Consider the following 12,928-nt stretch of genomic DNA (forward strand, 5'->3'; position numbering starts at 1 on the left):
CGATTAATATTCCCGAACCGAATCGTTTCCCGAGTTGGAGTTCAAAACTCACAACTTTCCCACATTTCGGATTGATTATCGATCGATGGTGGAATACTACACCAGTTATTCGATCGATGATGCAACAATGCATCAAGCCCACCCTTTAACATGTTTCTATTGTTTGTCTCGTTTCCCGAATTCGCGTATTTACCGATTAATTTTCCCGAACCGAATAGTTTCCAGAGATGGAGTTCAAAACTCACAAATTCCCCAAATTTCGGAATGATTATCGATCGATGGTGGAATACTACACCAGTTATTCGATCGATGATGCAACAATGCATCAAGCCCACCCTTTAACATGTTTCTATTGTTTGTCTCGTTTCCCGAATTCGCGTATTTACCTATTAATTTTCCCGAACCGAATCGTTTCCCGAGTTGGAGTTCAAAACTCACAACTTTCCCACATTTCGGAATGTTTATCGATCGGTGGTGGAAAACTACACAAGACTGTTATTCGAAAGCATAGCATGCAAAAATTCCTTTTAATACATATATACCTAGCCCCGGATGACAGCCCACTGAGCCCACTTTCAATAGGTGTGGAATGACAGGCAATCCACTGCCCCTAATATCAGTAGGTGGTGGGTCTAACCGACATCCTCATACTGGTACTCGTGACTCATAAGAGTCATGATGGGTTTATGAGGAATTCTCTAGAACTGTGGCCGAAAATTAGGAACTAACGGGGATTCGCCATCTGTCAGTCGGGCGAATCTCTGTTCCTTCCTTTACATTGGCCCGAGTTTCTAGGAAAGCTATATAAAACCACCATTTTCATGGTTCCTACGCTGCATCCACATTATGCCTTTGTGAGCTGATAGGCAAGACCGCTCGGTACACAAAGGCAGAATATGGATGCAGCTTTAGGATTTACTACTTGGAAAGAGGTGCATGAATGCCTCATTCTTGAGCGCTCATACAAAAGTTTCTAGAAGATACCTCACTATAAGAACCATGAAATAAGGAATAAACTTGAAGGTACTTCTTGAAGCACCATTATCTTCTATGATATCGAATAACCGTCGAGATCGATACATCAAGCCCACCCTTCAACATGTTTCTATTTTCTGTCACCATTGCCGAATTCGCGTATAAACCGATAAATTTTCCCGTTAACCGAGTTGGAGTTCAAAACTCTCAACTTAACCAAATTTCGGAATGATTATCGATCGATGGTGGAATACTACACCAGTTATTCGATCGATGATGCAACAATGCATCAAGCCCACCCTTTAACATGTTTCTATTGTTTGTCTCGTTTCCCGAATTCGCGTATTTACCTATTAATTTTCCCTAACCGAATCGTTTCCCGAGTTGGAGTTCAAAACTCACAAATTCCCCAAATTTCGGTATGATTATCGATCGATGGTGGAATACTACACCAGTTATTCGATAGATGATGCAACAGTGCATCAAGCCCACCCTTCAACATGTTTCTATTGTTTGTCTCGTTTCCCGAATTCGCGTATTTACCGATTAATTTTCCCTAACCGAAATGTTTCCCGAGTTGGAGTTCACATCTCACAACTTTCCCACATTTCGGATTGATTATCGATCGATGGTGGAATACTACACCAGTTATTCGATCGATGATGCAACAATGCATCAAGCCCAGCCTTTAACATGTTTCTATTGTTTGTCTCGTTTCCCGAATTCGCGTATTTACCGATTAATTTTCCCGAACCGAATAGTTTCCAGAGATGGAGTTCAAAACTCACAAATTCCCCAAATTTCGGAATGATTATCGATCGATGGTGGAATACTACACCAGTTATTCGATCGATGATGCAACAATGCATCAAGCCCACCCTTTAACATGTTTCTATTGTTTGTCTCGTTTCCCGAATTCGCGTATTTACCTATTAATTTTCCCGAACCGAATCGTTTCCCGAGTTGGAGTTCAAAACTCACAACTTTCCCACATTTCGGAATGTTTATCGATCGGTGGTGGAAAACTACACAAGACTGTTATTCGAAAGCATAGCATGCAAAAATTCCTTTTAATACATATATACCTAGCCCCGGATGACAGCCCACTGAGCCCACTTTCAATAGGTGTGGAATGACAGGCAATCCACTGCCCCTAATATCAGTAGGTGGTGGGTCTAACCGACATCCTCATACTGGTACTCGTGACTCATAAGAGTCATGATGGGTTTATGAGGAATTCTCTAGAACTGTGGCCGAAAATTAGGAACTAACGGGGATTCGCCATCTGTCAGTCGGGCGAATCTCTGTTCCTTCCTTTACATTGGCCCGAGTTTCTAGGAAAGCTATATAAAACCACCATTTTCATGGTTCCTACGCTGCATCCACATTATGCCCTTGTGAGCTGATAGGCAAGACCGCTCGGTACACAAAGGCAGAATATGGATGCAGCTTTAGGATTTACTACTTGGAAAGAGGTGCATGAATGCCTCATTCTTGAGCGCTCATACAAAAGTTTCTAGAAGATACCTCACTATAAGAACCATGAAATAAGGAATAAACTTGAAGGTACTTCTTGAAGCACCATTATCTTCTATGATATCGAATAACCGTCGAGATCGATACATCAAGCCCACCCTTCAACATGTTTCTATTTTCTGTCACCATTGCCGAATTCGCGTATAAACCGATAAATTTTCCCGTTAACCGAGTTGGAGTTCAAAACTCTCAACTTAACCAAATTTCGGAATGATTATCGATCGATGGTGGAATACTACACCAGTTATTCGATCGATGATGCAACAATGCATCAAGCCCACCCTTTAACATGTTTCTGTTGTTTGTCTCGATTCCCGAATTCGCGTATTTACCGATTAATTTTCCCGAACCGAATCGTTTCCCGAGTTGGAGTTCAAAACTCACAAATTCCCCAAATTTCGGTATGATTATCGATCGATGGTGGAATACTACACCAGTTATTCGATAGATGATGCAACAGTGCATCAAGCCCACCCTTCAACATGTTTCTATTGTTTGTCTCGTTTCCCGAATTCGCGTATTTACCGATTAATTTTCCCGAACCGAATCGTTTCCCGAGTTGGAGTTCAAAACTCACAAATTCCCCAAATTTCGGTATGATTATCGATCGATGGTGGAATACTACACCAGTTATTCGATAGATGATGCAACAGTGCATCAAGCCCACCCTTCAACATGTTTCTATTGTTTGTCTCGTTTCCCGAATTCGCGTATTTACCGATTAATTTTCCCGAACCGAATCGTTTCCCGAGTTGGAGTTCAAAACTCACAACTTCCCCTAATTTCGGAATGATTATCGATCGATGGTGGAATACTACACCAGTTATTCGATCGATGATGCAACAATGCATCAAGCCCACCCTTCAACATGTTTCTATTGTTTGTCTCGTTTCCCGAATTCGCGTATTTACCGATTAATTTTCCCGAACCGAATCGTTTCCCGAGTTGTAGTTCAAAACTCTTAACTTCCCCAAATTTCGGATTGATTATTGATCGATGGTGGAATACTACACCAGTTATTCGATCGATGATGCAACAATGCATCAAGCCCACCCTTTAACATGTTTCTATTGTTTGCCTCGTTTCCCGAATTCGCGTATTTACCTATTAATTTTCCCTAACCGAAATGTTTCCCGAGTTGGAGTTCAAATCTCACAACTTTCCCACATTTCGGATTGATTATCGATCGATGGTGGAATACTACACCAGTTATTCGATCGATGATGCAACAATGCATCAAGCCCACCCTTTAGCATGTTTCTATTGTTTGTCTCGTGTCCCGAATTCGCGTATTCAACTATTAATTTTCCCGTTAACCGAGTTGGAGTTCAAAACTCTCCACTTCCCCAAATTTCGGAATGATTATCGATCGATGGTGGAATACTACACCATTTATTCGATCGATGATGCAACAATGCATCAAGCCCACCCTTCAACCTGTTTCTATTGTTTGTCTCGTTTCCCGAATTCGCGTATTTACCGATTAATATTCCCGAACCGAATCGTTTCCCGAGTTGGAGTTCAAAACTCACAACTTTCCCACATTTCGGATTGATTATCGATCGATGGTGGAATACTACACCAGTTATTCGATCGATGATGCAACAATGCATCAAGCCCAGCCTTTAACATGTTTCTATTGTTTGTCTCGTTTCCCGAATTCGCGTATTTACCTATTAATTTTCCCTAACCGAAATGTTTCCCGAGTTGGAGTTCAAATCTCACAACTTTCCCACATTTCGGATTGATTATCGATCGATGGTGGAATACTACACCAGATATTCGATCGATGATGCAACAATGCATCAAGCCCACCCTTTAGCATGTTTCTATTGTTTGTCTCGTGTCCCGAATTCGCGTATTCAACTATTAATTTTCCCGTTAACCGAGTTGGAGTTCAAAACTCTCCACTTCCCCAAATTTCGGAATGATTATCGATCGATGGTGGAATACTACACCATTTATTCGATCGATGATGCAACAATGCATCAAGCCCACCCTTCAACCTGTTTCTATTGTTTGTCTCGTTTCCCGAATTCGCGTATTTACCGATTAATATTCCCGAACCGAATCGTTTCCCGAGTTGGAGTTCAAAACTCACAAATTCCCCAAATTTCGGATTGATTATCGATCGATGGTGGAATACTACACCAGTTATTCGATAGATGATGCAACAGTGCATCAAGCCCACCCTTCAACATGTTTCTATTGTTTGTCTCGTTTCCCGAATTCGCGTATTTACCGATTAATTTTCCCGAACCGAATCGTTTCCCGAGTTGGAGTTCAAAACTCACAACTTCCCCTAATTTCGGAATGATTATCGATCGATGGTGGAATACTACACCAGTTATTCGATCGATGATGCAACAATGCATCAAGCCCACCCTTCAACATGTTTCTATTGTTTGTCTCGTTTCCCGAATTCGCGTATTTACCGATTAATTTTCCCGAACCGAATCGTTTCCCGAGTTGTAGTTCAAAACTCTTAACTTCCCCAAATTTCGGATTGATTATTGATCGATGGTGGAATACTACACCAGTTATTCGATCGATGATGCAACAATGCATCAAGCCCACCCTTTAACATGTTTCTATTGTTTGCCTCGTTTCCCGAATTCGCGTATTTACCTATTAATTTTCCCTAACCGAAATGTTTCCCGAGTTGGAGTTCAAATCTCACAACTTTCCCACATTTCGGATTGATTATCGATCGATGGTGGAATACTACACCAGTTATTCGATCGATGATGCAACAATGCATCAAGCCCACCCTTTAGCATGTTTCTATTGTTTGTCTCGTGTCCCGAATTCGCGTATTCAACTATTAATTTTCCCGTTAACCGAGTTGGAGTTCAAAACTCTCCACTTCCCCAAATTTCGGAATGATTATCGATCGATGGTGGAATACTACACCATTTATTCGATCGATGATGCAACAATGCATCAAGCCCACCCTTCAACCTGTTTCTATTGTTTGTCTCGTTTCCCGAATTCGCGTATTTACCGATTAATATTCCCGAACCGAATCGTTTCCCGAGTTGGAGTTCAAAACTCACAACTTTCCCACATTTCGGATTGATTATCGATCGATGGTGGAATACTACACCAGTTATTCGATCGATGATGCAACAATGCATCAAGCCCAGCCTTTAACATGTTTCTATTGTTTGTCTCGTTTCCCGAATTCGCGTATTTACCTATTAATTTTCCCTAACCGAAATGTTTCCCGAGTTGGAGTTCAAATCTCACAACTTTCCCACATTTCGGATTGATTATCGATCGATGGTGGAATACTACACCAGATATTCGATCGATGATGCAACAATGCATCAAGCCCACCCTTTAGCATGTTTCTATTGTTTGTCTCGTGTCCCGAATTCGCGTATTCAACTATTAATTTTCCCGTTAACCGAGTTGGAGTTCAAAACTCTCCACTTCCCCAAATTTCGGAATGATTATCGATCGATGGTGGAATACTACACCATTTATTCGATCGATGATGCAACAATGCATCAAGCCCACCCTTCAACCTGTTTCTATTGTTTGTCTCGTTTCCCGAATTCGCGTATTTACCGATTAATATTCCCGAACCGAATCGTTTCCCGAGTTGGAGTTCAAAACTCACAACTTTCCCACATTTCGGATTGATTATCGATCGATGGTGGAATACTACACCAGTTATTCGATCGATGATGCAACAATGCATCAAGCCCAGCCTTTAACATGTTTCTATTGTTTGTCTCGTTTCCCGAATTCGCGTATTTACCGATTAATTTTCCCGAACCGAATAGTTTCCAGAGATGGAGTTCAAAACTCACAAATTCCCCAAATTTCGGAATGATTATCGATCGATGGTGGAATACTACACCAGTTATTCGATCGATGATGCAACAATGCATCAAGCCCACCCTTTAACATGTTTCTATTGTTTGTCTCGTTTCCCGAATTCGCGTATTTACCTATTAATTTTCCCGAACCGAATCGTTTCCCGAGTTGGAGTTCAAAACTCACAACTTTCCCACATTTCGGAATGTTTATCGATCGGTGGTGGAAAACTACACAAGACTGTTATTCGAAAGCATAGCATGCAAAAATTCCTTTTAATACATATATACCTAGCCCCGGATGACAGCCCACTGAGCCCACTTTCAATAGGTGTGGAATGACAGGCAATCCACTGCCCCTAATATCAGTAGGTGGTGGGTCTAACCGACATCCTCATACTGGTACTCGTGACTCATAAGAGTCATGATGGGTTTATGAGGAATTCTCTAGAACTGTGGCCGAAAATTAGGAACTAACGGGGATTCGCCATCTGTCAGTCGGGCGAATCTCTGTTCCTTCCTTTACATTGGCCCGAGTTTCTAGGAAAGCTATATAAAACCACCATTTTCATGGTTCCTACGCTGCATCCACATTATGCCTTTGTGAGCTGATAGGCAAGACCGCTCGGTACACAAAGGCAGAATATGGATGCAGCTTTAGGATTTACTACTTGGAAAGAGGTGCATGAATGCCTCATTCTTGAGCGCTCATACAAAAGTTTCTAGAAGATACCTCACTATAAGAACCATGAAATAAGGAATAAACTTGAAGGTACTTCTTGAAGCACCATTATCTTCTATGATATCGAATAACCGTCGAGATCGATACATCAAGCCCACCCTTCAACATGTTTCTATTTTCTGTCACCATTGCCGAATTCGCGTATAAACCGATAAATTTTCCCGTTAACCGAGTTGGAGTTCAAAACTCTCAACTTAACCAAATTTCGGAATGATTATCGATCGATGGTGGAATACTACACCAGTTATTCGATCGATGATGCAACAATGCATCAAGCCCACCCTTTAACATGTTTCTGTTGTTTGTCTCGATTCCCGAATTCGCGTATTTACCGATTAATTTTCCCGAACCGAATCGTTTCCCGAGTTGGAGTTCAAAACTCACAAATTCCCCAAATTTCGGTATGATTATCGATCGATGGTGGAATACTACACCAGTTATTCGATAGATGATGCAACAGTGCATCAAGCCCACCCTTCAACATGTTTCTATTGTTTGTCTCGTTTCCCGAATTCGCGTATTTACCGATTAATTTTCCCGAACCGAATCGTTTCCCGAGTTGGAGTTCAAAACTCACAACTTCCCCTAATTTCGGAATGATTATCGATCGATGGTGGAATACTACACCAGTTATTCGATCGATGATGCAACAATGCATCAAGCCCACCCTTCAACATGTTTCTATTGTTTGTCTCGTTTCCCGAATTCGCGTATTTACCGATTAATTTTCCCGAACCGAATCGTTTCCCGAGTTGTAGTTCAAAACTCTTAACTTCCCCAAATTTCGGATTGATTATTGATCGATGGTGGAATACTACACCAGTTATTCGATCGATGATGCAACAATGCATCAAGCCCACCCTTTAAGATGTTTCTATTGTTTGCCTCGTTTCCCGAATTCGCGTATTTACCTATTAATTTTCCCTAACCGAAATGTTTCCCGAGTTGGAGTTCAAATCTCACAACTTTCCCACATTTCGGATTGATTATCGATCGATGGTGGAATACTACACCAGATATTCGATCGATGATGCAACAATGCATCAAGCCCACCCTTTAGCATGTTTCTATTGTTTGTCTCGTGTCCCGAATTCGCGTATTCAACTATTAATTTTCCCGTTAACCGAGTTGGAGTTCAAAACTCTCCACTTCCCCAAATTTCGGAATGATTATCGATCGATGGTGGAATACTACACCATTTATTCGATCGATGATGCAACAATGCATCAAGCCCACCCTTCAACCTGTTTCTATTGTTTGTCTCGTTTCCCGAATTCGCGTATTTACCGATTAATATTCCCGAACCGAATCGTTTCCCGAGTTGGAGTTCAAAACTCACAACTTTCCCACATTTCGGATTGATTATCGATCGATGGTGGAATACTACACCAGTTATTCGATCGATGATGCAACAATGCATCAAGCCCAGCCTTTAACATGTTTCTATTGTTTGTCTCGTTTCCCGAATTCGCGTATTTACCTATTAATTTTCCCTAACCGAAATGTTTCCCGAGTTGGAGTTCAAATCTCACAACTTTCCCACATTTCGGATTGATTATCGATCGATGGTGGAATACTACACCAGATATTCGATCGATGATGCAACAATGCATCAAGCCCACCCTTTAGCATGTTTCTATTGTTTGTCTCGTGTCCCGAATTCGCGTATTCAACTATTAATTTTCCCGTTAACCGAGTTGGAGTTCAAAACTCTCCACTTCCCCAAATTTCGGAATGATTATCGATCGATGGTGGAATACTACACCATTTATTCGATCGATGATGCAACAATGCATCAAGCCCACCCTTCAACCTGTTTCTATTGTTTGTCTCGTTTCCCGAATTCGCGTATTTACCGATTAATATTCCCGAACCGAATCGTTTCCCGAGTTGGAGTTCAAAACTCACAACTTTCCCACATTTCGGATTGATTATCGATCGATGGTGGAATACTACACCAGTTATTCGATCGATGATGCAACAATGCATCAAGCCCAGCCTTTAACATGTTTCTATTGTTTGTCTCGTTTCCCGAATTCGCGTATTTACCGATTAATTTTCCCGAACCGAATAGTTTCCAGAGATGGAGTTCAAAACTCACAAATTCCCCAAATTTCGGAATGATTATCGATCGATGGTGGAATACTACACCAGTTATTCGATCGATGATGCAACAATGCATCAAGCCCACCCTTTAACATGTTTCTATTGTTTGTCTCGTTTCCCGAATTCGCGTATTTACCTATTAATTCTCCCGAACCGAATCGTTTCCCGAGTTGGAGTTCAAAACTCACAACTTTCCCACATTTCGGAATGTTTATCGATCGGTGGTGGAAAACTACACAAGACTGTTATTCGAAAGCATAGCATGCAAAAATTCCTTTTAATACATATATACCTAGCCCCGGATGACAGCCCACTGAGCCCACTTTCAATAGGTGTGGAATGACAGGCAATCCACTGCCCCTAATATCAGTAGGTGGTGGGTCTAACCGACATCCTCATACTGGTACTCGTGACTCATAAGAGTCATGATGGGTTTATGAGGAATTCTCTAGAACTGTGGCCGAAAATTAGGAACTAACGGGGATTCGCCATCTGTCAGTCGGGCGAATCTCTGTTCCTTCCTTTACATTGGCCCGAGTTTCTAGGAAAGCTATATAAAACCACCATTTTCATGGTTCCTACGCTGCATCCACATTATGCCTTTGTGAGCTGATACACGGAAAAAAAAGTAATCTTAAATCAAGAATCAAGATATTCTTGGAATATTGTAGTTGTTTTGAGTATATATTGAATTGGAACGAGCAAAATGGGAAATTCGGTATATTTGGTGTTAATTTATATTTCACAGAATACATATACTTCATTGAAAAATAAAATATTTCATCCAAGTATATATTTTATTTGATCGGAGTAAGAGTGTCCTATTAATCCAAGAGTACTCTAATATTTCCTGTAACTATATGACATCTTAACTTGAAAAATATAATATTCTCAAATCGAGAAATTGCTTATACTCATTCCATATAATACATTCAAGAAGTTGGTTTTCTCATGACGATTGTACGATCTTGATGATTCTTATACCAACCTATAGATATGAGAAAATTTTCAAAGCTCAACAATAAAAATATTAGTGAAAAAATTTCTGGATTAGAGATAATATGAAAATCTGTTGATGAACACATTAGCTGATAATAATTTTGAAATATAAAAAGAATTCATGGGCGAAATTGCCAATAAGTGCCCTAATGGAATTGAATTCCTTGCGAGAAAGTTTTGTTCGAAATTTGATCTGGTGTATCTACCATAAGTTTATGTATATAGTAATACTCTAACAGCGGGTTTCATAAAACTTCGATTGTCCGATCAACGATTTGACAGTCACTCGATTTCTGAAACAAAAACACTGAAAACTTTTCATTTTTGCATATATTGAGGAAGTAGCAATTGAAAATAATTGAATGGACATATAAACATCATGATTTGATGCGAGAATGATATTCTGAATGATCACAATTGAATTATCGATTGAAAACAAATTGACGTCTAATCGTCAATCAAGTGTTGTTTCCCCGATCAAGCTTCATGAAACCGGGGGTAAGTTTATAAATTTTAGTGCGCAAAGCCGCATAGAGAAACGTTTGAATTTTATTATTGGCGCATAGAGACATGCCAAAATTTTATGATTGATGCGACTCTTTAATATTTGCGTGCGGAAATAACCCCTGCTTTTCACTTTCCGCATATGCGTGCGTGGGCTTTCTTCTGTAAGATTTTGGAAAAGTACTACTTTCCAAACGTCAATGCGTGTGGAAAAAAATAATATCGAAACGCTATCGCTAGTAGGAAAAATAAATAACAGCCATATCAACAAAATCCATCTAATACTTGGATGATAGTTGTCAAAAAGTTATTGCCGAAATTTAAAGAAGATGCAAAAAATGCATCAGGAAAACATAGGAAAAATTTTGATAATGAGTCATGATTTTGATTTCTATCCTGCTTCGTAATGAATTGAAAACTCTCAACATATAGGTAAAGACTGGCCAAATTGGTCATCGAAAAAATATTTACTATAGAATATTTTAGTTGGATTATAAAGGTATGCCTAGAAATTTTTCGGGTAGGAAAACGATCTAACACGGATCGTAAAATTTGGAATGAATATTCTGAAAAATATAAGGATTCTCATGATTTTTCACCATTTCTAGTCCTTCTTCTATTTTTATTCACTAGATCCAAGTTTATGATTGCGCGATATACTAACAAGCAATTATCCTCTGTATATAGAGGACCAATGAAAACCTCTCTATCCACCTGCATACAGTTCTATCGGAATCCAAGTATATGAATTTCTTAATCCACTATTTCCAAGTATATAATTCAATAATATACTAAAAAGCGCCCCCTGGCTAGTTCGTAAAAAGAGATATCACTCTCGCTGTGTTAATACCGCCGAACGTTCTGTTAAGGGAAGCACGTTCAAGAAATGTTTTCACTAATTAGTTGAAGTAAATAATGGAGTGAAATATGGAAAACTTATTAGAGGTTGGGGATGCTCGGATAGCTGATCCGAATATTTCAAGGTAAGTTTATGATATTTAAAGAATCTGAATTTCTGAAGCCTATCCTTTCTACATTTTGTTTGGTGCTTCATGAATTTTTGGTGCACATCTTCATTCGCAACACCATAATTCTGAATAATTATTTTCAAAAGTAGCTATCCACTGGAATTAGATGTAAACTTTCTCAATATTATGTCAAATATGTAATCATTCGTTCAATACAACCTAGGTTTTTTAATTTTTCAATGAGAAATCCTGCTGGTTCATACAACATACAATTTTGAAATATTATCGTTTTTTCTTATAAGGCGAATACTTTTTTTCGAAGAAAAAGGTTTTATGTAACTTGATAACACAAAGAAAGATCTATTCATTGTTCATGTTATGGTGATTTTTTTTTTCAAAAGGGCCTATAATGAATTAATCCGATTTTTACTTTTTCTGTTTATGTAGAGTCCTGGAGATATTGGACAAATCACTGGAGAACAAAGAAACAAAGCGTCACAAAGGAAACAAACTGTCCAGCCCTATTTGTTGATTTAGGAGGGTCTGTACTAGAACCAAAAATTTTCTATTTTGTTGAATATGAGATGCATCTTCAATTTACTTCTGCACGTAAGGATTTCGATATATTTTTTAAATTATTTCATCTATTAAATGTGCACTATCCTATATCCTAGTACATACCACTGAAACAGTGCTGTGTTTTTGACATTGTTACGAAATCAAATGTTATTCCTCCTCATATATATATTAGAGTTTATGTATAGTACTGAATGTCTTATTCATTATGTGATTATTGTATGTAGGTACTTTGTTCAATGTTTTTCGATGTTGAAAAATATTATTTTTTATATTTATTTTTGTTAGTCTATATTTATTTCATTTTCGTTTTGTTGATATTCATTTTGAATGTGCAATAAATTTATTTTACTCATATATATCGTTTTTGTTAAGGAGAATCTTCATTCTATAATCAAAGCAATAGTCAACTACTACCAAATAGTTCAATAATTAATTCCTCAAAACAAGCATGAAGTTGATTTTCAGCTGATAAAATAATCTGGTTGATTCAAGTATGAAGTTCATTTCTGTCAAATCTAGTAAAAACTGAAATGAAGAAATCTGACCTTTTAACAAGAAAATGTTCTAAACTCAAAATAAATATTGGAAATGATTCAAAGTGAAAATGTAAATAGATTCGACGGATAGTTGTATTTATTTCTTGGGAATACACCGAGAGATAAATTTGAAGTTAATATTTACTTCACAAAAATGTA

Source organism: Coccinella septempunctata, chromosome 4 (genome assembly GCF_907165205.1).
Source record: "Coccinella septempunctata chromosome 4, icCocSept1.1, whole genome shotgun sequence".
Lineage (NCBI taxonomy): Eukaryota > Metazoa > Arthropoda > Insecta > Coleoptera > Coccinellidae > Coccinella > Coccinella septempunctata.